At 43.4% G+C, this 18,936-nt stretch overlaps 1 protein-coding gene across 1 annotated transcript in view; it reads left to right on the top strand.

Moving 5' to 3' along the window:
• The window catches only part of LOC137433184 (CUB and sushi domain-containing protein 3-like), a 1,533,363-nt gene that overhangs the window by 1,216,077 nt on the left and 298,350 nt on the right, over positions 1-18,936 (top strand). The window lies entirely within an intron of this gene.

Genomic DNA, 18,936 nt, shown 5'->3' with positions numbered 1-18,936 from the left:
ACCAAGGCGACTCTGCACAGGGAAACCCTCGGCCGCAGAGATATGTACCACTTTCCCCGGTTGGCAAAGGAAACTGCTGTTTCTGATGAAGAGCTGCTCGTTTATTGCAATCACCTTGAGAAGATTCGTGGAGATATGGAGCAGCGTTTCAGAGACATTCTTGAACTGTCGGTGCCAGCTTGGGTGATCAACCCATTCAAATGTGACATTCAAGATGTGAAGCGCGAATTACAGGACGAAATGATCAACCTCCACAATGATGATGAGGTGAAGGCAAGATTCTCGCAGCATGAATACGGCAAATTCTGGATTCTGGAGCGGGGCGATTACCCCACAATGTGGACAGAGGCAGAACTGCTGCTGATGGCGTTCCCAACATCATACCTCGTTGAAAGAGGGTTCAGCGCCGTGATGGTGCTGCTGACCAAGTATCGAAACCGCCTTGATATTACCAAGAGGGGCGATCTGCGTCTCTACCTCACTGAGATGGAGCCAGACGTTCGTAATCTCGCAGCGAGTCACCAGGCCCACCCTTCACACTAACAGTATTTGGGCCTGTGATAACAGATTCCCAGTTTGCCTCACCTGGACCTGTTCTGCTAAAACATTGTAGGTCGTGCAAAATAAAATAAAAAGTAAATTAAAATAAAGTAAAATATTATTCAGAAAATATTTGGCTTCTGTTATTTTTGCTCCCTATCTACATAAATTCTGGGTGTCCGACCACGAACGATAGGACAAGGGGTGCATTGGGCCGATCCAAGAGGGCAGAAGGGGGCGGTAGTCCAAAAAAGTTTGAGAACCACTGGGTTAGACTAAGCATGGCACCAGTCTTCTTGTCCAACAAAAGCTGATAGTGTCACAATCAGTCACTACAAGGAACACTGGAAGGGCAAGTGACTTGTCTTGTTCATGCGCATGCGCACCAATAATTCAGGAGTGAATTACCTCATTTCAAAACATCGCGTATTGATTCAAGCATGAGCAATGCCACCTGTGGGAGTGATCTCGCAATGATCGGCTCGATTAACTCTATATCGGCCAAATTGGAATCGGTGAATCTTTTTGAGAAAATTTTGAGGTTTGTCTCCTAATCACTCCTAAAAAGACTCGAGGTAAAATTTATTGACGGTCAAATGATATGATCCATTTTATAAACCTCTACCCTCTGTGAGTACATAAATAACCTCAGACTCTCTGTGAGTTCATAAATAACCTCAGACTCTCTGTGAGTTCATAAATAACCTCAGACTCTTTTGGGTGTCCGCATGAAAAGGCACTTCCTGCTCCCCGCATCAGTGTTCCAGCATCCCACCGTATTAGCGTATGCATGGTTTACAATAATTACATCTACTCTAAAAATGCTCGGAAACATTATGATTCTCAACATTGTGGTACGTGTGTACATTATTGCCCAAACTGTGTCTGTAATTGTTTGTTCGTCTAACCATATACGTCAACGCTAATAACACAACACTTGGTTGATGCAGCCTCATACAGATGGCATAGCACACACCAATTTTAGCATGCACATTGCAGAACTCACGGCACGCCTGGTAAGTGTATGAACCAACCACAACTTTTGGCACAAATAAAATGGAGAGATACTGTGCAAGCTGTTGAGATAGTTTTTTCGATTATCTAATTGTATAAGGTCTGGCATGATAACCTCGACTTGGCGCTGTCTGTGCACACTCCCCTCTAAGCTGTCTAGTCTGGGTTATAGAATCCTGACTCAGCTATAAACTGTCTACCTGGTGTTTCACTGGAAGGGTGATTCATCAATGTGTGTGCCCTCCCTTGAATGGATGATAACTGGGCGTGTCCCGTCTGCCGATATTAGTTGGTGGACATTCAAGATCCCCCTGGGTCGTTCGAGAGCAGTGGGCGACCTATCCCCAGCACCCTGAATCAAATTACAATTTCATGCTCTCACCCGCTCGGTTGAATGTCATGTCCATCATGCCGGGTCAGAGGGTTTGTGAAAGACTTTGACTAATAACAATTCCCAGCCAACCCCACTGGATGAGAGTAATTTTGTCCATGATAAAAACTGATCATAAAATATTTTCAGAGTTTCCATTCATGGCTGACAATAAACTGTCGGGTGCGATTGCTGTCCTATGTATGTTGTACTCTCAACGCCCCTGTGCAAATTTTCACAGACCACACCCTGTATTCCCTCCAAACCACCCACAACTCCTCCTCCTTCTCCTCCTCCTCCTCATCCTCCTCCCTACCCCACACCCTCTATACACACCCATCTGTAAAACTCGAATTGGTGTTGCGCATGTCTCCTTTGGGTGATGGTCCATGATAACGCCCTGTGGTTTGGAGAGTTCTCCGATAACTTTCCTGGGTCTCTGTTGGCGATTCTTCCATCCATCTGCATTCCTTTGTGGATTTTGTGCTGGTGCCTGACAATTCCTGGCACTCCATCCCTTTCATGTCACCACCACTATCCTGTCCTGTAGTCCTGCCGATAATTTTCTTCTGAAATTATTTTACCAGCAAAGAACCCACACTTACACACGGGATCATTCCCCGACAATTGCTGGCATGTTCGTTCCCCTAGAATTTGTTTATTTTAGTTTGACTTGGAATACCCACCCCACTCCCGTCCACTGCCTTCTGCCCAACCATTCTCCTGTGGGGAGCAGCGCTAGAGAGAATCGGGGTTCTCTCCCACCCTGAACCCCCGGGAGTATGAAATGTTTCTTCTCTCTCAAACCATCCTGCAGTTCAGGAATGCATAGAAATCAAACAGAAAAATGAAAACACTTCTTGAATAAAATAATAAATATATTATGATTCCCTTCTACTTCCATACACATACAGAGCGTTGCCGAGTTTACTTGAATAGCACTCGGTGGAGAGCATACCTCCACCAGTCTGAAGAGTTTACGTTCGGTATCTCACTGATGGGTCGGATCTGGATCTGGACCTGAACCAAAATCGAATCGGTATGTTCTTGTCATCGAACCAACTCATCCACCTAGTTTTGTCATAATTCATCCACAACTTTTTGAAATATAGTGTTATATATCGTTTTAGCCCAATCTCTCAATGGTGAAGAATCACTTAAAATTATAGTATCTGCAACTGGACTTGGGTATTAATCAAAATCTCAGCAATTAGTCCTTTTCACACACAAAACCAGTCCACCAAATGTCGTCCAATCCTTCCATAACTTTTTGATATATCCTGCTTGCAGACAGACAAACCGGCAGGGGAGACAACATAACCTCCATCCACCTTTGGTGGCAGAGGTAAATATAAGTCAAAGGTTATGACAGGCCAGTGATTTTGACTTAAAATTAATGGACGCCATGCTTTGTACGCCAAGTTTTGAGTACATGACTATCAATAAGCATTCAAATAGGGATCAAATAGGGAATAAGACGAATTGTGTTGCTAAATTTCAAACGACAAATGTTCATCTTTCACAAAATAACATTTTGTGTTTCCAGATGCAATGATGAAACTACGACATCAAATGAGCATTAAGAAGTCTTTATTTACAAAAAATTCTTAGCCTGTCCCCTACACAGCAGGAGACGGGGTTTTGGAATCACTTCTGTGTGTCTGTCTGTCTGTCTGTCTGTGTTTGTCTGTCAGGACCATAACTATTTTCATAAAAATTTCACCAAAGCTTTATTATGATAATACGGAGAAGGCAAATGAATAATTTTATCAAAACGTCAAAGGTCAGCGTCACATAAAATCATCAATTGTCACCCGATTGACCTGAAATTTTAATTTACCATTTGAGTTTTGTCATTAAATTTTCAAGAAAGCTTTATTATGATAATATGGAGAAGGTAAATTAATAATTTGGTCGACATGTCAAGGACAGTATCACTTACCATTGTCAATTTTCATCTGATTGACCTGAAATTTTAAGAATTTGCTATATTGGTTGGTTTTTACTATTGGTTTTTGTATTCTGAATTGCAAGATTACTTTGGAGTCTCATTTAGATGTTGAGGATAATTAGGATGACATTTTGTTTGATTTGGAAATTACTCAATAAATCTGGACAGTAATGTATCGGATTAATTTACAGAGCAGTGTGCTGTGTGTCAGGGAAGGCGATGGACACGAATTGAGAAAACACATTATGTTGTGGGAACGAACTGTTTGCTTTTTCGATAACAATGCCACCCTGCATCATTAAATAGTCCTTATTTTAGGTCATTAATTATATGCAGAATTCAAAGTTTGTTGAAGAGCGAGATGACAAAAGTATGAATGTATTCATTCCAATAATGGGTGGCAGAAATCAGTTGCTCTTGACATGCAAGAATAATTTAACATCTACTAGCAACGGTACCCACCCTATGGGCGTGGCTTCAATTGGGAGGCCCAAATGAAAAGGCTAAATATCAGAAATTGAAGGCTTTTTTTCTTTTAAACGATTTATATAAACATCCGTTAAATCTCGATCGGTGCAGCCATGCAGCGATCGGTGCAGCCGTTTGTGTGGCACCCGGGAAAATAACGGCATGCGGGAGCAAGTATCAGCAGGATGTGGCAGTGTGGGAGTCCACGTTTCTGATCCTCCTTCATGCCAAAGTAGCCCACCACTTCTCCAAGCATTCCGCTCTTCAGATCCGCCATGACAGATTTAAGCTTGATACTGAAGACGCTTGCAGTTAGTCCTCCCGATGTCGTATGTACTCCCGATACGTGTTTCCTTCATTGTAAAAACTTTCAAATCAACAGTTAAAAGGATCTTGAGCCGATAGCTGTTACGGCCTTGGCAAGATCGATGGAGACAGCGATCTGTTTGCGTATACACCGCCCAAATAGCTATGTGCAATTCTCTCATGTGTAGATTAAACTAATCGTGTTCACAATCGCTATGTCTTATGTACACCCAATACGTGTTTCCTTCAGTTGAAATGGGTTAGAATTCCCCCTAGCAGGGATTCAACCCGTGTCCTTATAAAAGGTCTTTGTCCGAGGTCACCGAGTTCGATCAGTGCAGCCGTTAGTGCGGCACCCGGGAAAACAACATCGTCACAATGAGAACAATGAACGTTAAGCGAACGCGAATGTTATGCGGGAGTCCAAACCTGAGAATGCTGGAGACTGAAGCTGAATTTGGGAAAACTAAATAGCCTATTTTACTCCTGGAGATCCCAGGATTATCCACCCAAAATATCGTTGATATCGGTTCAGCATTTTTAATGGTACCTTCGAACGGACAGACAGACAGACGGACGGACATTTGGTGAATTATAGTAAGATGTTATAAAAGGAGCCGTGTCTGTCTGTTTGTTTGTCGTGTCATAAATTGAGAACGGATTAACGGATTTCAATAAATCCAACTATGGTGGATCTGGGTAACTCACGGGAATGTTTGCGATCCAAAAAATTTTTTTTTTTCCTTTATGTGTACATGGACACGCGTGTGAAAACTGAAAATGCCAACACGTGACATTGGTTATCCCTGCACGAAGAGCAGGATCTCCCAGGAATCCTTTTTTTTTCTTCCCCCATAGATTAGCCATCGCAGCAAAGATTGGTATTTTCGTCAGCGAAGCGACGGGTCTTATATTATAGTCAGTACAAAAAGACTGGGTCTTCATTTGGGGGGTTGGGGAAGGAGGGGCTCAGCCCTTAAGGAAGGGCTTCAGCTCAGAAAGAGGGTCTGCTCACCTTCACACTTTCAATCCGCTTTTCTCCCGCCGCTGGAATAAACTCCCTCACTCTCTTCAATCCCACTCCTCCCTCCAGGTCTTTAAAACAGCTGTTCACCACCATCTCTTATCTTCCCCCATCCAAAACCTTGATCTTTTCTTCCCCCGTTAATTCACCCCAAACCCACTTTTTTGAAATACCGACTTCTTTCCTGGAAGTTCTAGCAGTGTCCATGTGTTTTTTTTACCTCTCCCTCCCCCCGCCCCCCATTCCTATGCCCCTCTCCCCAAGCCCTTTCCCTCCCACAGATCTCCCGATGTCCCTGTTCTCTGCTGTTGTACTTGTGTGCTCCCTTTCTCTCCCCATCTTGTCTCCTGCTCCCTTTATTATATGTTTTATTTGTCATTTTGTTTTTATGTGATAAATGTCAGCTCTGACACGAGCCTCGATCTTGTATTAAAAAAAAAAGAAAAGGTGAGGTAGGTCAGAATAGAGGGAATGGTCTGGTGGTGAATCTCCCTCTTGAAATACTGAAGAGAAAATAGAAGTTTGGATGGATGCAGGAAGGAGATTCGACAGCCAAATATAGTACATTAATGTTAAAAAAAGAACCATTTACTCAATCACAATCACAACTCGAGCTGCACTCAGTGGAGAGCATCCCTCCGGCATGTTGAACAGTTTACATTTTGTATCCCACTGATAGGTCAGATCTGGATTCGGACCTGAACCAAAATCGAATCGGCTTGTTCTTGTCACTTTTCCAACTCATCCACCTAGTTTTGTCATAAGTCGTACACAACTTTTTGAAACATCGTGCTATATTTTGTTTTTGGCCCGATGACTCAATGGTGAAGAATCACATGAATTATTTTTTTTAATTCTCGTATTCGGATCCAGATTTGGATTTTCACCAAAATCAAATCGATTCCTTCTTGTGACTTACCCAACCTCTCCACCGAATTTCGTCCGAATCCGTCCCCAACTTTTTGAGATATCCTGTTCACAAACAAACTTGCAGACAAACAAACAGACAGGGGTGAAAACAGAACCTCCATCCACATTCGGTGTCGGAGGTAAAAGGTCTGTGAATCGATTTGTCCAACAATGGAGCCAATGCAGTTTTCTCCTCTTTTGATATTTCCTTCCGATGTGGTGGTTCCTGCACATTGGGGTTTTAGATATACAATTGGGCTATTCTTGACATTCCTTGAAGCAAATTCTGTGAAAATAGATGGTGGTGTCCAATTTTGCATGTCAATCCAATTGCCCTCTGCTGTGCTGTGCTTCGTTTTGTTGGTTTTTCTTTTGAGGGGATTTTCATAATGGTGATGCTGAGAAAGCAAGGACCAGCCTTCACATAAGCCAATCCGAGACTCAAAAAAATAACAAAATTACTGCATTAACAATTACGAATATGAATGAATGGAGCATGGCACATTGCAAAGGTGTTTTAATCTAGCATCATATGGACAACCATCAGCAATTATCCTAATTTTTCTGTGTCAGTTTGGCCTCACATAAAACTACAAGCATTTTTATCAGCTAACTAATGCTTGAAAAAGGTCTGACATTAAACTTTTGATTTTAAAATTGAAAAGCTAATAATGAACGGTGAAACTAAATTCCCACCATCTTTGACATTATTATTTTAGATCTCTTCCCTAATTGTCATTCTGTACCGTGTATATATACAGTATATATATATATATATATATATAAATGAATGAATGATATACACACACACAAGACAACACAGACACTGCACAGATATATGTATGTATATATATATATATATATATATATATATATATATATATATATATATATATATATATATATATATATATATATATATATATATGTCGCATCGAAGACGACATAATGAGTCGGATGTATATACAGACTTGGCATTTAATATGGAATATTTTTTTTTTCTTGACTTGGGTTTACTTTCTTAACTCAGTATATCAATCTGATGAGTTTCTTTTACACTTTGGTGATTTATTTGTTAAAAGAACCATGTCACTGATTGTCTGTCGCAGCAAGAAGTCAACAACAGGATTATATCACAGGTGGCGTGGCAAAATGTACGGACAGGTGCATTTGATGATTGGCTTCACAGTCGGGTATACAAGGGTTGTTGCGTTCTGTATTAGTGGAAAACAACTGCTGCACGTCTCACAAAAGTTATTGCCGCTTCCTCTGGAGATGGTCCGTCAATGCGACAATGCTGTTTGTCATGGAGTGGTGGCTTTAAGAAATTACGGCATGAAACAGCGTGCTATTGCTCGGCAGTATGGCATCACTCAAGGTCAGGTGTCAAAGATCCTGAAACGAAATGCTCAGAGGGGTGTCCCTACTCCAATACCGAGGCCAGGACGTCCCCGCAGAACCACAAGGAGGGATGATCGCCTGCTGCCCCGGTTAGTCCGCAATGGCCATACCAAGTCAGCTAATCGGCTTAGGGCTGAATGGCAGCAACTGACAAATGTGCCTGTATCCAGAAGGCTAGTCAACCAACAACTGGTTCAAGCAGGCTATCGTGCCAGGCATCTCCTGAGAAAGCCACGCCTGACCAGACAACACAGCCAGCGCTGATTGCAGTGGGCCCGAGAGCACCGTCAATGGCAGCCAGGACACTGGAATCACGTGATCTTCAGTGACGAGTCTAGATTTCTGGCCGCGTCCGAGTGCGCAGACAAGTGCATGAAGCCTACAACAAAGATTGTATTGTGCCAAGAGTCCAAGCTGGAGGTGGTGGGGTGACCGTTTGGGCTGCTTTTCATGCAGGGGGCAAAACTGACCTGGTTGTTCTGAATGGAAACCTGAACCAGTTCAAGTACAGGGCCATTCTGGGAGAAACATTGCTCCCATTTGCTCGTGCAGCCTTTCGAGGAAACTTTGTCTTCCAAGATGACAATGCACGGCCTCATCGTGCTCGCATGATCCAACACTTTCTTGCTGACCGTGGTGTAGAGCATATGGAGTGGCCTGCCATGTCCCAGGATATGAATCCGATAGAGAACTTGTGGGCAGAATTAACGCATCAAATCGACCACTTGGATCAGCAGCCGACCTCTGTGCGTGAATTGCAGCAGGCTATTGTCACTGCATGGCAAGCGATTCCTGTCCAAACCTTGGCAAATCTCGTGAACAGCATGCCTCAACGTGTACGTGCTCTCCTGAATGCTCGTGGGGGCTAACACGAAGTACTGAACTGTAATTTTACTGTCTGTAATCCCAGTCGTAATTTAACTTTTGTTTTTGTTAAAAAAAATTTTTGGCTAATGTGCAAAATAAAGAGATACTTCTGGAAAACGTACAGAAGTTTAACACAGTACTGTCCATGAATTGAGTTCGATATCAGTTTACATCACTTTCAATGATCAATTTATTTGTTTCAAAATGTCAAATGTGGTTTTTGTTTCTTTTAAAGGTCACATTAGCAAAATCTAGAATAATTTCAACATAATTCCAATGAACTTTTGGTTCTAAGTCATCTTGAAAAGTAAGTTCACCCCCACAAAAAAAATATTCCATATTAAATGCCAAGTCTGTATATATATCTCCCATGAGGATTATAGGAATCCAATAAATGCCTCAAAATAGTGCTCAGGATTATAGAAAAGCAACAAACAAAGGTAATTGAAAACCATTGTCTTTATATTTGTGATATAACTGTATTACATTATACATGAAATCTCAAGTCCTTCGAAGTTATTGATGTGGGTTTATAAAGCAAGAAAGTAGCCTTGTTTGTATCAGATTGAAATATAACTCCTAACACAGGATCTACTAGGTCTCTACCGTTCAGAAATATGCTTTTACACTTTACAGATATTCATCACTGTCCTGAGTGTCATCTGGAAAGTCCTAAAAGTGAAGCAAGTGTTCGGATTAGAAGTCTAATGATCCCACCAATGGTTTTCTTGACCCAGAAAACATAGGATTAGCATATTTAAATAAGATTCTTGTTTGACTAGAAGCCGAGATAGCGCAAATTATGTATTTTATGGCGGCCATTTTGAAAATTCAAAATGGCGGCCATTCAGGTGTCTGTGCAAATGCCAAGATTGATTTTTGGATTCCTAATGCTCTGAATATTCCAAAAATGTATAGTTTTGCTAATCTCCAAAATTTTTGAACAAAAAAACATGGTGAACCTGACTATAAGGTCTGTTATGGACAAGCATGCCACAAATTGAAGACATGATTATAAAGTTTGATGGACATGACCAAATGGGACTGCTGTGGAAAGAAAGTAATCCTCCCTTTCCCTTTTACCGCTTGATGGCTGAAATCCGACTTCGTCACCAAGTGCAGATTGGAGAAGGACCCAGAGCTAAACCACAAGTACAAGTCTGTTATTAAGGACTACATAACCAAGGGATATGTTCCTAAGCCCACTCGGAAAGATGTGGAGTGGAAGAGTAGCAAGGCTTGGTACTTACCACACCACCCAGTTCTGAATGCAAACAAGCCAGGCCAGGTCCATGTCGTCTTCGATGCAGCTGCGGAATATGGCGGAACGTCTCTAAATGACCAACTTTCCACTGGCCCAGACCTGACGAACAATTTGATTGGAATCGTTATACTTTTCAAACCCTTGACACTATTCGTTGAGGCAGTAGGGATATTAAATACTCATCCTCTGTGTCCAAGCAGCGATGACCCACATGACTGGGAGCCAATAACACCTAAGTCAGCAATGCTAAGGTTTTGTCAGTCTGCCGGTAACCTTCGACGATAAGGAGGTGCATTCATGCAAGCAGTGGCATAGAAGACGAGTCCTTTCAAACCACTTCTGGACCAGATCGGTGTGCGAATACCTGCCTCTGTTACAGGAAAGAAAGAAATGGATCCGAGAGAGACGCAACACGGCAGTCAACGACCTGGTCCTCCTTGTGGATGGCAATCTACCCCATGCACACAGGCATCGAGGCCGAGTAATGAGTGTGTTCCCTGGCGCTGACGGGTTTGTACAAACAGCTAAGGTCAAGACCAAGAGCTCAGTGTTGATACGCTCCATTGGCAAGTTATGTCTGTTGGAGGAAGAAACTTATGAAGATTGCAGAAGACCCTCAGACAGACAAAATAAACTTCAAGGAATATGCATGCATGTGCTTGTGTGTCACGAATGCCTGTTTGTTTGATTTTCTTAGGATGTTGAATGACCCAATGGTTCATTCAAAAGAGGGGCCATGTTTAGGCTCCGCAACAAAAAACCACCACAACAACAACTCCAGCCTTTGGTGGCGTTTTCATTTTCTGTCTGCCATGTAATGCAGTTTTGCTTCGGAGCGTTGAAAACCTCAGGTTTCTCTGTTTATGCTGTTCCTAATTGAGCCTTTGCTCATGGTAAGGACGGGTATTAACACTAAATAGCTTATTATCCTGCTATGAAAATACCTCCTCTATAACGCTTTAATTGTTTGAAAAATTTTGTGGTCGTTTCTGTGCACTTTATTGCTCGATATTTCCATACTGCTTGTATAGTCAGGTTCACTATGTTTTTTTCGTTAAAATTTTTTGGAGATTAGCAAAACTATACATTTTTGGAATATTCAGAGCATGAGGAATCCAAAAATTAATATTGGTATTTGCGTACAAACCCTTGTGAAAATGACACAGGACAGTGATGAAGATCTGTAAAAGCATATTCCTGAACGGTATAGACCTCGTAGATCCTGTGTATAGGACTTATAGTTCAATCTGATACTAACAACGCTGCTTTCTTGCTTTATAAACCCATACCTATAACTTCAAAGGACTTGCAATATCATGTTTTATGTAATACAGTTATATCACAAATATATAGACAATTGTTTTCAATTACCTTTGTTTGTTGCTTTTCTATAACCCTGAGCACTATTTTGAGGCTTTTATTGGATTCCTTGACCCAGAAAACATAGGATTAGCATATTTAATTAAGTTTCTAGGTTGACTAGAAGCCGAGATCGCGCAAAATATGTATTTTATGGCGGCCATTTTGAAAATCCAAAATGGCGGCCATGCAAGTGTCTGTGCAAATGCCAACATTGCTTTTCGGATTCTCCATGCTCTGATGATTTCAAAAATGCATTGATTTGCAAATCTCCAAAATTTTGAACGAAATTATATTTGTTAACATCGTGAACCTGACTAGTATGAACTGATATCATTTATGTTTGATTTGTTAATTCTAGAATAAAACGGCATTCTTCCGGATCCGGATATTTACCAACTGTCATGTATGCAGTGCAAATGTTCACCGTTGTATCCCTACACCGGGACCGGGTTGTATCCCTACGCCAGAGCTCGGATGGCGCTGCTGTGAATCGGGCCTTGATCGGCAGAGTGAATAAACGCTTACGACAATTGATCGCAGTTTGTCGAGATACTTTACATGGCGACGAAGGTAAACATCTAGACCATGACATCTTTCGGCCATATCGATGAATTCGACCCTCATGAGGGGGATTTTGACACATATTCTGAGCGTTTGTCTTTCTACTTCGAGGCGAACGGCATTGCGACCGAAGGCCTGATGAAGGCCGTCTTCCTGTCCGTTTGCGGAGGTGAGACGTTCACACTCGTTAAAAACCTGATTCGGCCTCGGACAATCCAGGAGCTCACGTATGCAGAGCTCAAGGTCGCTTTGAAGGAACATTGCAACCCATCTCCTTCAGTCATCCTGTGTCGGTTTAATTTTTACATGTGCAGACAGCAGCAAGGTCAGTCGATCGCAGACTTCATTGCACACCTCAAAAAACTGTCACATCTGTGTGAGTTTGGGGACACGATTGATGACATGCTTCGTGATTTGCTGGTGGTTGGCATGTCCGATGACCGCACTCGTAGACGCCTGCTTGCTGAGAGAAGACTGACGTTCCAAAATGCCAGAGACACCGCAATTTCCATGGAAAGTGCTGAACGCAACGCTACAAGCATCGGTGCCACTCGCTCATCTGGTACCAGCCCTGCTGTGAATCGGTTGGATCATGTTCAGCCACAACGTTGGAACAAGGCTCCTCGTCAGAAGCCAGTGCAGTCTCAAACCCACAACAACTGTTTTCGGTGCAACGGAAAGCACCCTCCGGAGACGTGTCGGTTCAAAGATGCCACCTGCCATTTCTGTTCGAAAACTGGCCATATTGCTCCAGCTTGCATCACTCGCAAATCGGGAAAAGGAAAAGCTGCTGACAAGATTCATCAGTTTATCGGTTCGGAGGAACCCGAGCTTGACCAGGTGAGCTCTGTTTCCGACAACTCAGAATCGTATGACCTGCTTCATATTGATTCTCACCATAGGCGGGACCCTCTTCTTGCCAATGTTGTCGTCAACAATCGACCATTGCAAATGGAGGTCGACACTGGTGCGGCCGTCTCGCTCATCAGCCATGCTGTTTTCACAAACCTGTGGAGTGATGCTGACCGACCCCATCTGAAACCTACTACCTATGGACTCTCCACCTATACAGGTGAGAAGATTGTTCCCTGCGGTACATGTGATGTCACGGTGGGCTACGATAACCGTGAGTTTCACCTACCCCTGATCGTCATTCCTGGAAAGGGCCCTTCCTTATTCGGCAGGAACTGGTTGAGCATAATTCGACTGAAGTGGGAAAGCATTCATCAACTCCGGGCAGCCAATGTTTCTCCTACCGCAGCATACACACTCAAAAATGTGCTGGATACGTACCCGGATGTCTTCAAGAATGAGCTTGGAACCTTGAAAGGACATACGGCTAAACTCAGGGTTGACCGGGATGCCAATCCTATATTTTGCAGGGCTCGCCCAGTCCCTTTCGCCCTGCGTGAGCGGATTGACAAGGAACTGGATCATCTTGAAAATCTGGGGATCATCGAGCAAATCCAGTATGCCGAATGGGCGGCGCCCATCGTTCCAGTCATAAAATCGGACCAGTCCATCCGCATATGTGGAGATTATAAAATGACCGTGAACAGGTGTTCTTCATTGGATAAATATCCAATCCCGAGGATCGAAGACCTCTATGCTCGTCTCACGGGAGGCAAGACTTTTACGAAACTCGATCTCAAATCCGCCTATCTACAGCTCTGCTTGGACGAGAATTCGAAACAGTATCTTACCATCAACACGCATCGTGGGTTGTATAGGTACCACCGACTTAGTTTTGGAGTGAAATCTGCACCTGGAATTTATCAGCGTGTCATGGACAGTTTGTTTGCCGCCGAACGCAACGTCGTTTGTTACCAGGATGATATTCTGGTTACTGGTCGTACGGACGCGGAACATCTACAGAACCTGGAGAGAGTTCTGAAGAAGATTTCAGACTCCGGCCTACGTTTGCGTCGAGACAAGTGCAAGTTTATGGTGCCATCAGTCACGTACCTGGGTCATACGATTGATGCCGAGGGTCTACACCCGACAGATGAGAAAGTCCGAGCTATCAAGGATGCTCCTTCTCCACGAGATGTGACCGAATTGAAGTCATACCTCGGTTTGCTTCAGTTCTATGGTCGTTACATCCCGAATGTGACCGACGTTTTGGGCCCCCTTTATCGGCTTTTGAGGAAAGGAGGCTCCTGGAGCTGGGGGTCTAGTGAACAATCAGCATTCCAGACCTCTAAGGATCTGCTCAAATCGTCCAATGTTCTCGTTCATTTTGATCCAGAGAAGGATCTTGTGCTGACATGCGATGCCTGTCGGTATGGAGTGGGGAGTGTATTATCGCACGTGATGCCTGATGGTACAGAAAGACCGGTTGCATTTGCATCCAGAACGTTGACCCCGGCAGAGAAAAACTATTCCCAACTTGACAAGGAAGGATTGGGAATCGTTTTCGGCGTTGGCAAATTTCGCCAGTACCTTCTTGGACATCATTTCACGATTCGCACTGATCACAAGCCGCTGATCAGTCTGTTTGGTCCAACTAAGGCGACATCTGACACACTACCGCCCAGGATCATCCGCTGGTCCCTGTTTCTCGCTGCTTATGACTACACCATATGTTATAAGCCCGGTTCGTCTATCACAAATGCAGATGCCATGAGTCGGTTACCCCTTCCAGAATCCGTTGATGATTCGCCTACACCAGGATCCATTATCGCACTGATGGATCATCTGGAAGATTGTGCTGTCGATTCTGGCCAGATCCGCACTCATACTCGACGAGACCCCGTTCTGTCCAGAACTGTCCAGGCTGTACAGCTTGGATGGCATTTGCTACCTGAGGGTGACCCAGATTTTGCGGCTTTTAAAGCACGTAAAAACGAACTCAGCGTGGAAAATGGTTGCCTACTCTGGGGATGTCGTGTCGTGATCCCGAAAAATCTGCGTTCCAGGGTCATGGATGAAATCCATGACTGTCACCCCGGGATTGTGAAGATGAAGTCACTCGCCAGAAACTATGTGTGGTGGCCGAATCTTGATGCTGATATCGAACATCATGTTCGACATTGTTACCCCTGCCAGAGCACCCGGAATACACCTGCGAAAGCGCCACTGCATCCCTGGGAATGGCCCAGCGAACCGTGGCATCGCCTACATCTCGATTATGCCGGGCCTATTAACGGCAGCATGATTCTAATAATTACGGACGCGCACACAAAATGGATTGATGCCTATGTGACGCGTGGTACTACGTCAGCCATTGTCATCGAAAGACTCAGACGCTGTTTCGCCACTCATGGTCTGCCCAGGATGATCGTGAGTGATAACGGTTCGTGTTTTTCCAGTACCGAGTTTGCCAAGTTCACACGTCGGAACGGCATCAAACATAAGTTTGTCAGCCCACATCACCAGGCTTCAAATGGCTTGGCCGAACGATCCGTGGGAATCATCAAATCCGGATTGCAGAAACTTCAGGAGGGAACCCTGGAAACAAAGCTGTCTCGTCTCCTGTTCAAATACCGCATCACGCCACAATCAACAACCGGTGCAGCTCCGTCTGAGTTATTGATGAAACGACACTTGAGATCGACACTTGACAATCTCAAACCAGACATATCATCAAATGTTTATCAGAGCCAGCTTAATCAAAAGTTGGTGCACGATAAGACGTCCAACAGTCGATGTATCAACATTGGAGATCCAGTGTTTGCCCGAAATTTTGGTGCAGGTGCGACGTGGCTACCGGGAGACATCATCGAGAAGCCAGGTCCACTGTCCAGTGTGATTCGCCTGCAGGACGGCCGCGAAATTCGTCGACATCAGGACCACATAACCTACCGTCACTGTGAGTCGATGGAGCCTGTAGCATCGTCACAGTCAGGACAACAGTTCGACCCGCCACTGCTGGAGATCGTCGTGGCCGCTCCAGCCAGCTCGGATGCCCCGAAAACCTCTGCAAACGCTACACCCTTCGTGGAGACCAAAGGAATCACCTCGGACTCTGTATCCACTGGTACACCGCGACCCAAAGGAATCACCTCGGACTCTGTATCCACTGGTACACCGCGACGCTCAATGCGTGAGAGAAAAGCACCCGACCGGTTGAATCTTTGAAGATGTTTTTTTTCACGTTGACACATGTTCTATTTTCACGTATTTTCATTATTCTCATAACCGTTTGCACACATATTTTCACATGTTTTGGAAATGTTGCTTTTGAAATGTCAATTCTGGAAATCTAGCACGTATATTGCTCTTGGTAATTTTGGACTTAAAGGGGTGGATGTCATGTATACAGTGCAAATATTCACCGTTGTATCCCTACACCGGGACCGGGTGGTATCCCTACGCCAGAGCTCGGATGGCGCTGCTGTGAATCGGGCCTTGATCGGCAGAGTGAATAAACGCTTACGACAATTGATCGCAGTTTGTCGAGATACTTTACACCAACATCGAATCGAGTCATCTTTTTCACACACCCAACCTGTCCGCAAATGTCCATCCACTAATTTTTGATAAAATCCGTCCATAACTTTATGAGATATTGTGCTGTATATCGTTTTTTGCCGTATGCTTCAAAGGTGAAGAACCACTTAAAATGACAGTTTCCGGATCCGGATCTTCACTATTATCGAATCAAGTCATCAATTTCACACACCCAACCTGTCCGCAACGTTTCGCATGAATCCCCTTCCATAACTTTTTGAGATATCCTGCTCACCGCAGACAGACAAACAGATAGATGCCCTGGCTGTGTTGTTAAATCAAAGCCTGCTCTGATCTGATGAATAGTTAATGTCCGAAACATCAGCTTCCCCTCACACAGCACAGCATTTAGTACACCTCAATCAACCTGTCCTGTTAATTTCAATCATTGTTCCATCTGTCCACTGACTCAAATCGACGCTAACCTTCAACCGCAAGACTAGTTCTCCGTTCTTCTCTGATCTTTTCTGATAATCCCATAGGATGATGCCAAAGTAGCACACTAAAGTTTGAGCTGATATTAGCCTGGGTTTGATTGCAGACCCACATATGAACTGCAGGATTGTTGTTTCACAGGCGGTTACATTACAAAGTGTCTGTGCCGCCTCTCGGAGGGTCGTTAATCTGGATGTCCCATCTACATCTACATTTTTTTTTTGGTGGAAATTAAAGGTCCCACGGTGTATTTTGTGAAGAGTAGGCAAGTTATCGCTGGCAAAAAGGAACATATAACAAATTCATATCCAAATCGCCTTCAGTTGAGCGTTACATCAAGCCATTCAGTTCATCAATAACAATTGGCCGAAAAACATGACCCAGCTGACCCTACTACAATAATGTGGAAATCATTTGGGCCATTCAGGAAGTGGAAGTACTCCTAATCTGATTCTGCATGATAAGATTCACCTTTATATGTGATTTATATTTATTCACCTTTATTTATATTCACCTTTATTTATATTCACCTTTATATGTGCCACATTCATTCTGATTATAATGAAAGCATTAGACATTGTGGTCCTTAAGGGATTGGTATATTATGGATACAATCTCTTCCTTTTTAAAGTATTTACTCTTTCCATGATCTGACAAATGTGTTATATATTATAAAAGAATCCTGCTCCCTCCAATTGCCTGGGTGCCTCATTTTGTTGATGCTGCAGTAATCTTGTCATTTGAAAAAAAATTGTAATGTTATAATGAGGTTGCTCCAAATATTATTTCAACACTAAACATGGCCATGATGGCTGTTGATGGAACATGACATCTAAGAAGACGTTCAAAACTACAAAGGCACTCTGTAGAGTGCATACCTCTGCTCGGCCGAACAGTTTATGTTTTGTATCCCAATGATAGGCCGGATCTGCATCCAGACCAGAACCAAAATCGAATCGGCTTGTTCTCATCACCTAACAAACTTATCCACCAAGTTTTGTCATAATCCATCCACAACCTTTTGAGATATGGTGAATGTGAAGGTGAAGAATCACTTTTTCACTCAATGGTGAAGAACCACTTTTAAAATTCGAGTATTCGGATCTGGATATCCGGATATTCACCAAAATCTAAACAATTCATCCTTGACAAACACCTAACCTGTCCACCAAATTTCGGCCGAATCCATCCTTAACTTTTTGAGATATCTTGCTCACAGATAGACAGACAGTCAAACAGAGAGACAGACTGACAGACAGGGGTGAAAACATAACCTCCGTCCACCTTCGATGACGGAGGTAATGATGCATGTTGATCAGAAATATTTGTACACTTTTACTAGATGAAGTACAGTAAAGGGTGTTTCCCTAAAGAATGCCTTTTTTTCCCGACCGTATGCACACGTCAGACTTTAATAATTTTTAATCGATTTTCCACCAGCGGCTTTCACAAGATCCAAATGCGTTCGAAACGACCTCAACAAATTGCAAAAGAGGGTCAGTATCACCTTTCATTCCTTCCAAGACCTCGTTGATTATATCCATTAAACGGTCACAGGAACACTGTTCACTCTCCGAAAAATCCAACAAGCGGTCTTCAACTCGCTCTTTCATAATGGCTCCAAGGTTATCCGCTGGATTTAGGTCTGGCGAATTTCCAGGCCATCGCCCAAAGCCAATGCTGTGAAAATAATGCAAAACAAAGCCAACGCTGTGCAGCCTTAACGGGCCTGAGAGTGTCTGCAAAAAGCTTGCGTGCAATTCCAAATGTGACACAGGCTATCCTTTGAGCGACGAGTTATTCGGTCATATCTAAAAAAAAATGAGAAAAAAAAGAAAATAAATTGAGATTTTTTGGAGACTTTTCACCTCTCAGCGCACGCGTTGTTGAGACTTGCTACAGTTAATTATAATCACTTGTATGTTCACATTGCGGTATGTGTGAGCGCATCATTCGTTTCGGGAAAAAAAGGCATTCTTTAGGGAAACACCCTTTACAAAAATGAGATTGAC

Source organism: Myxine glutinosa, chromosome 8 (genome assembly GCF_964187855.1).
Source record: "Myxine glutinosa chromosome 8, kmMyxGlut1.1, whole genome shotgun sequence".
Lineage (NCBI taxonomy): Eukaryota > Metazoa > Chordata > Myxini > Myxiniformes > Myxinidae > Myxine > Myxine glutinosa.
The sequence above is the reverse complement of the archived record's forward strand: the minus strand, read 5'-3'. Positions and strand labels throughout refer to the sequence as shown.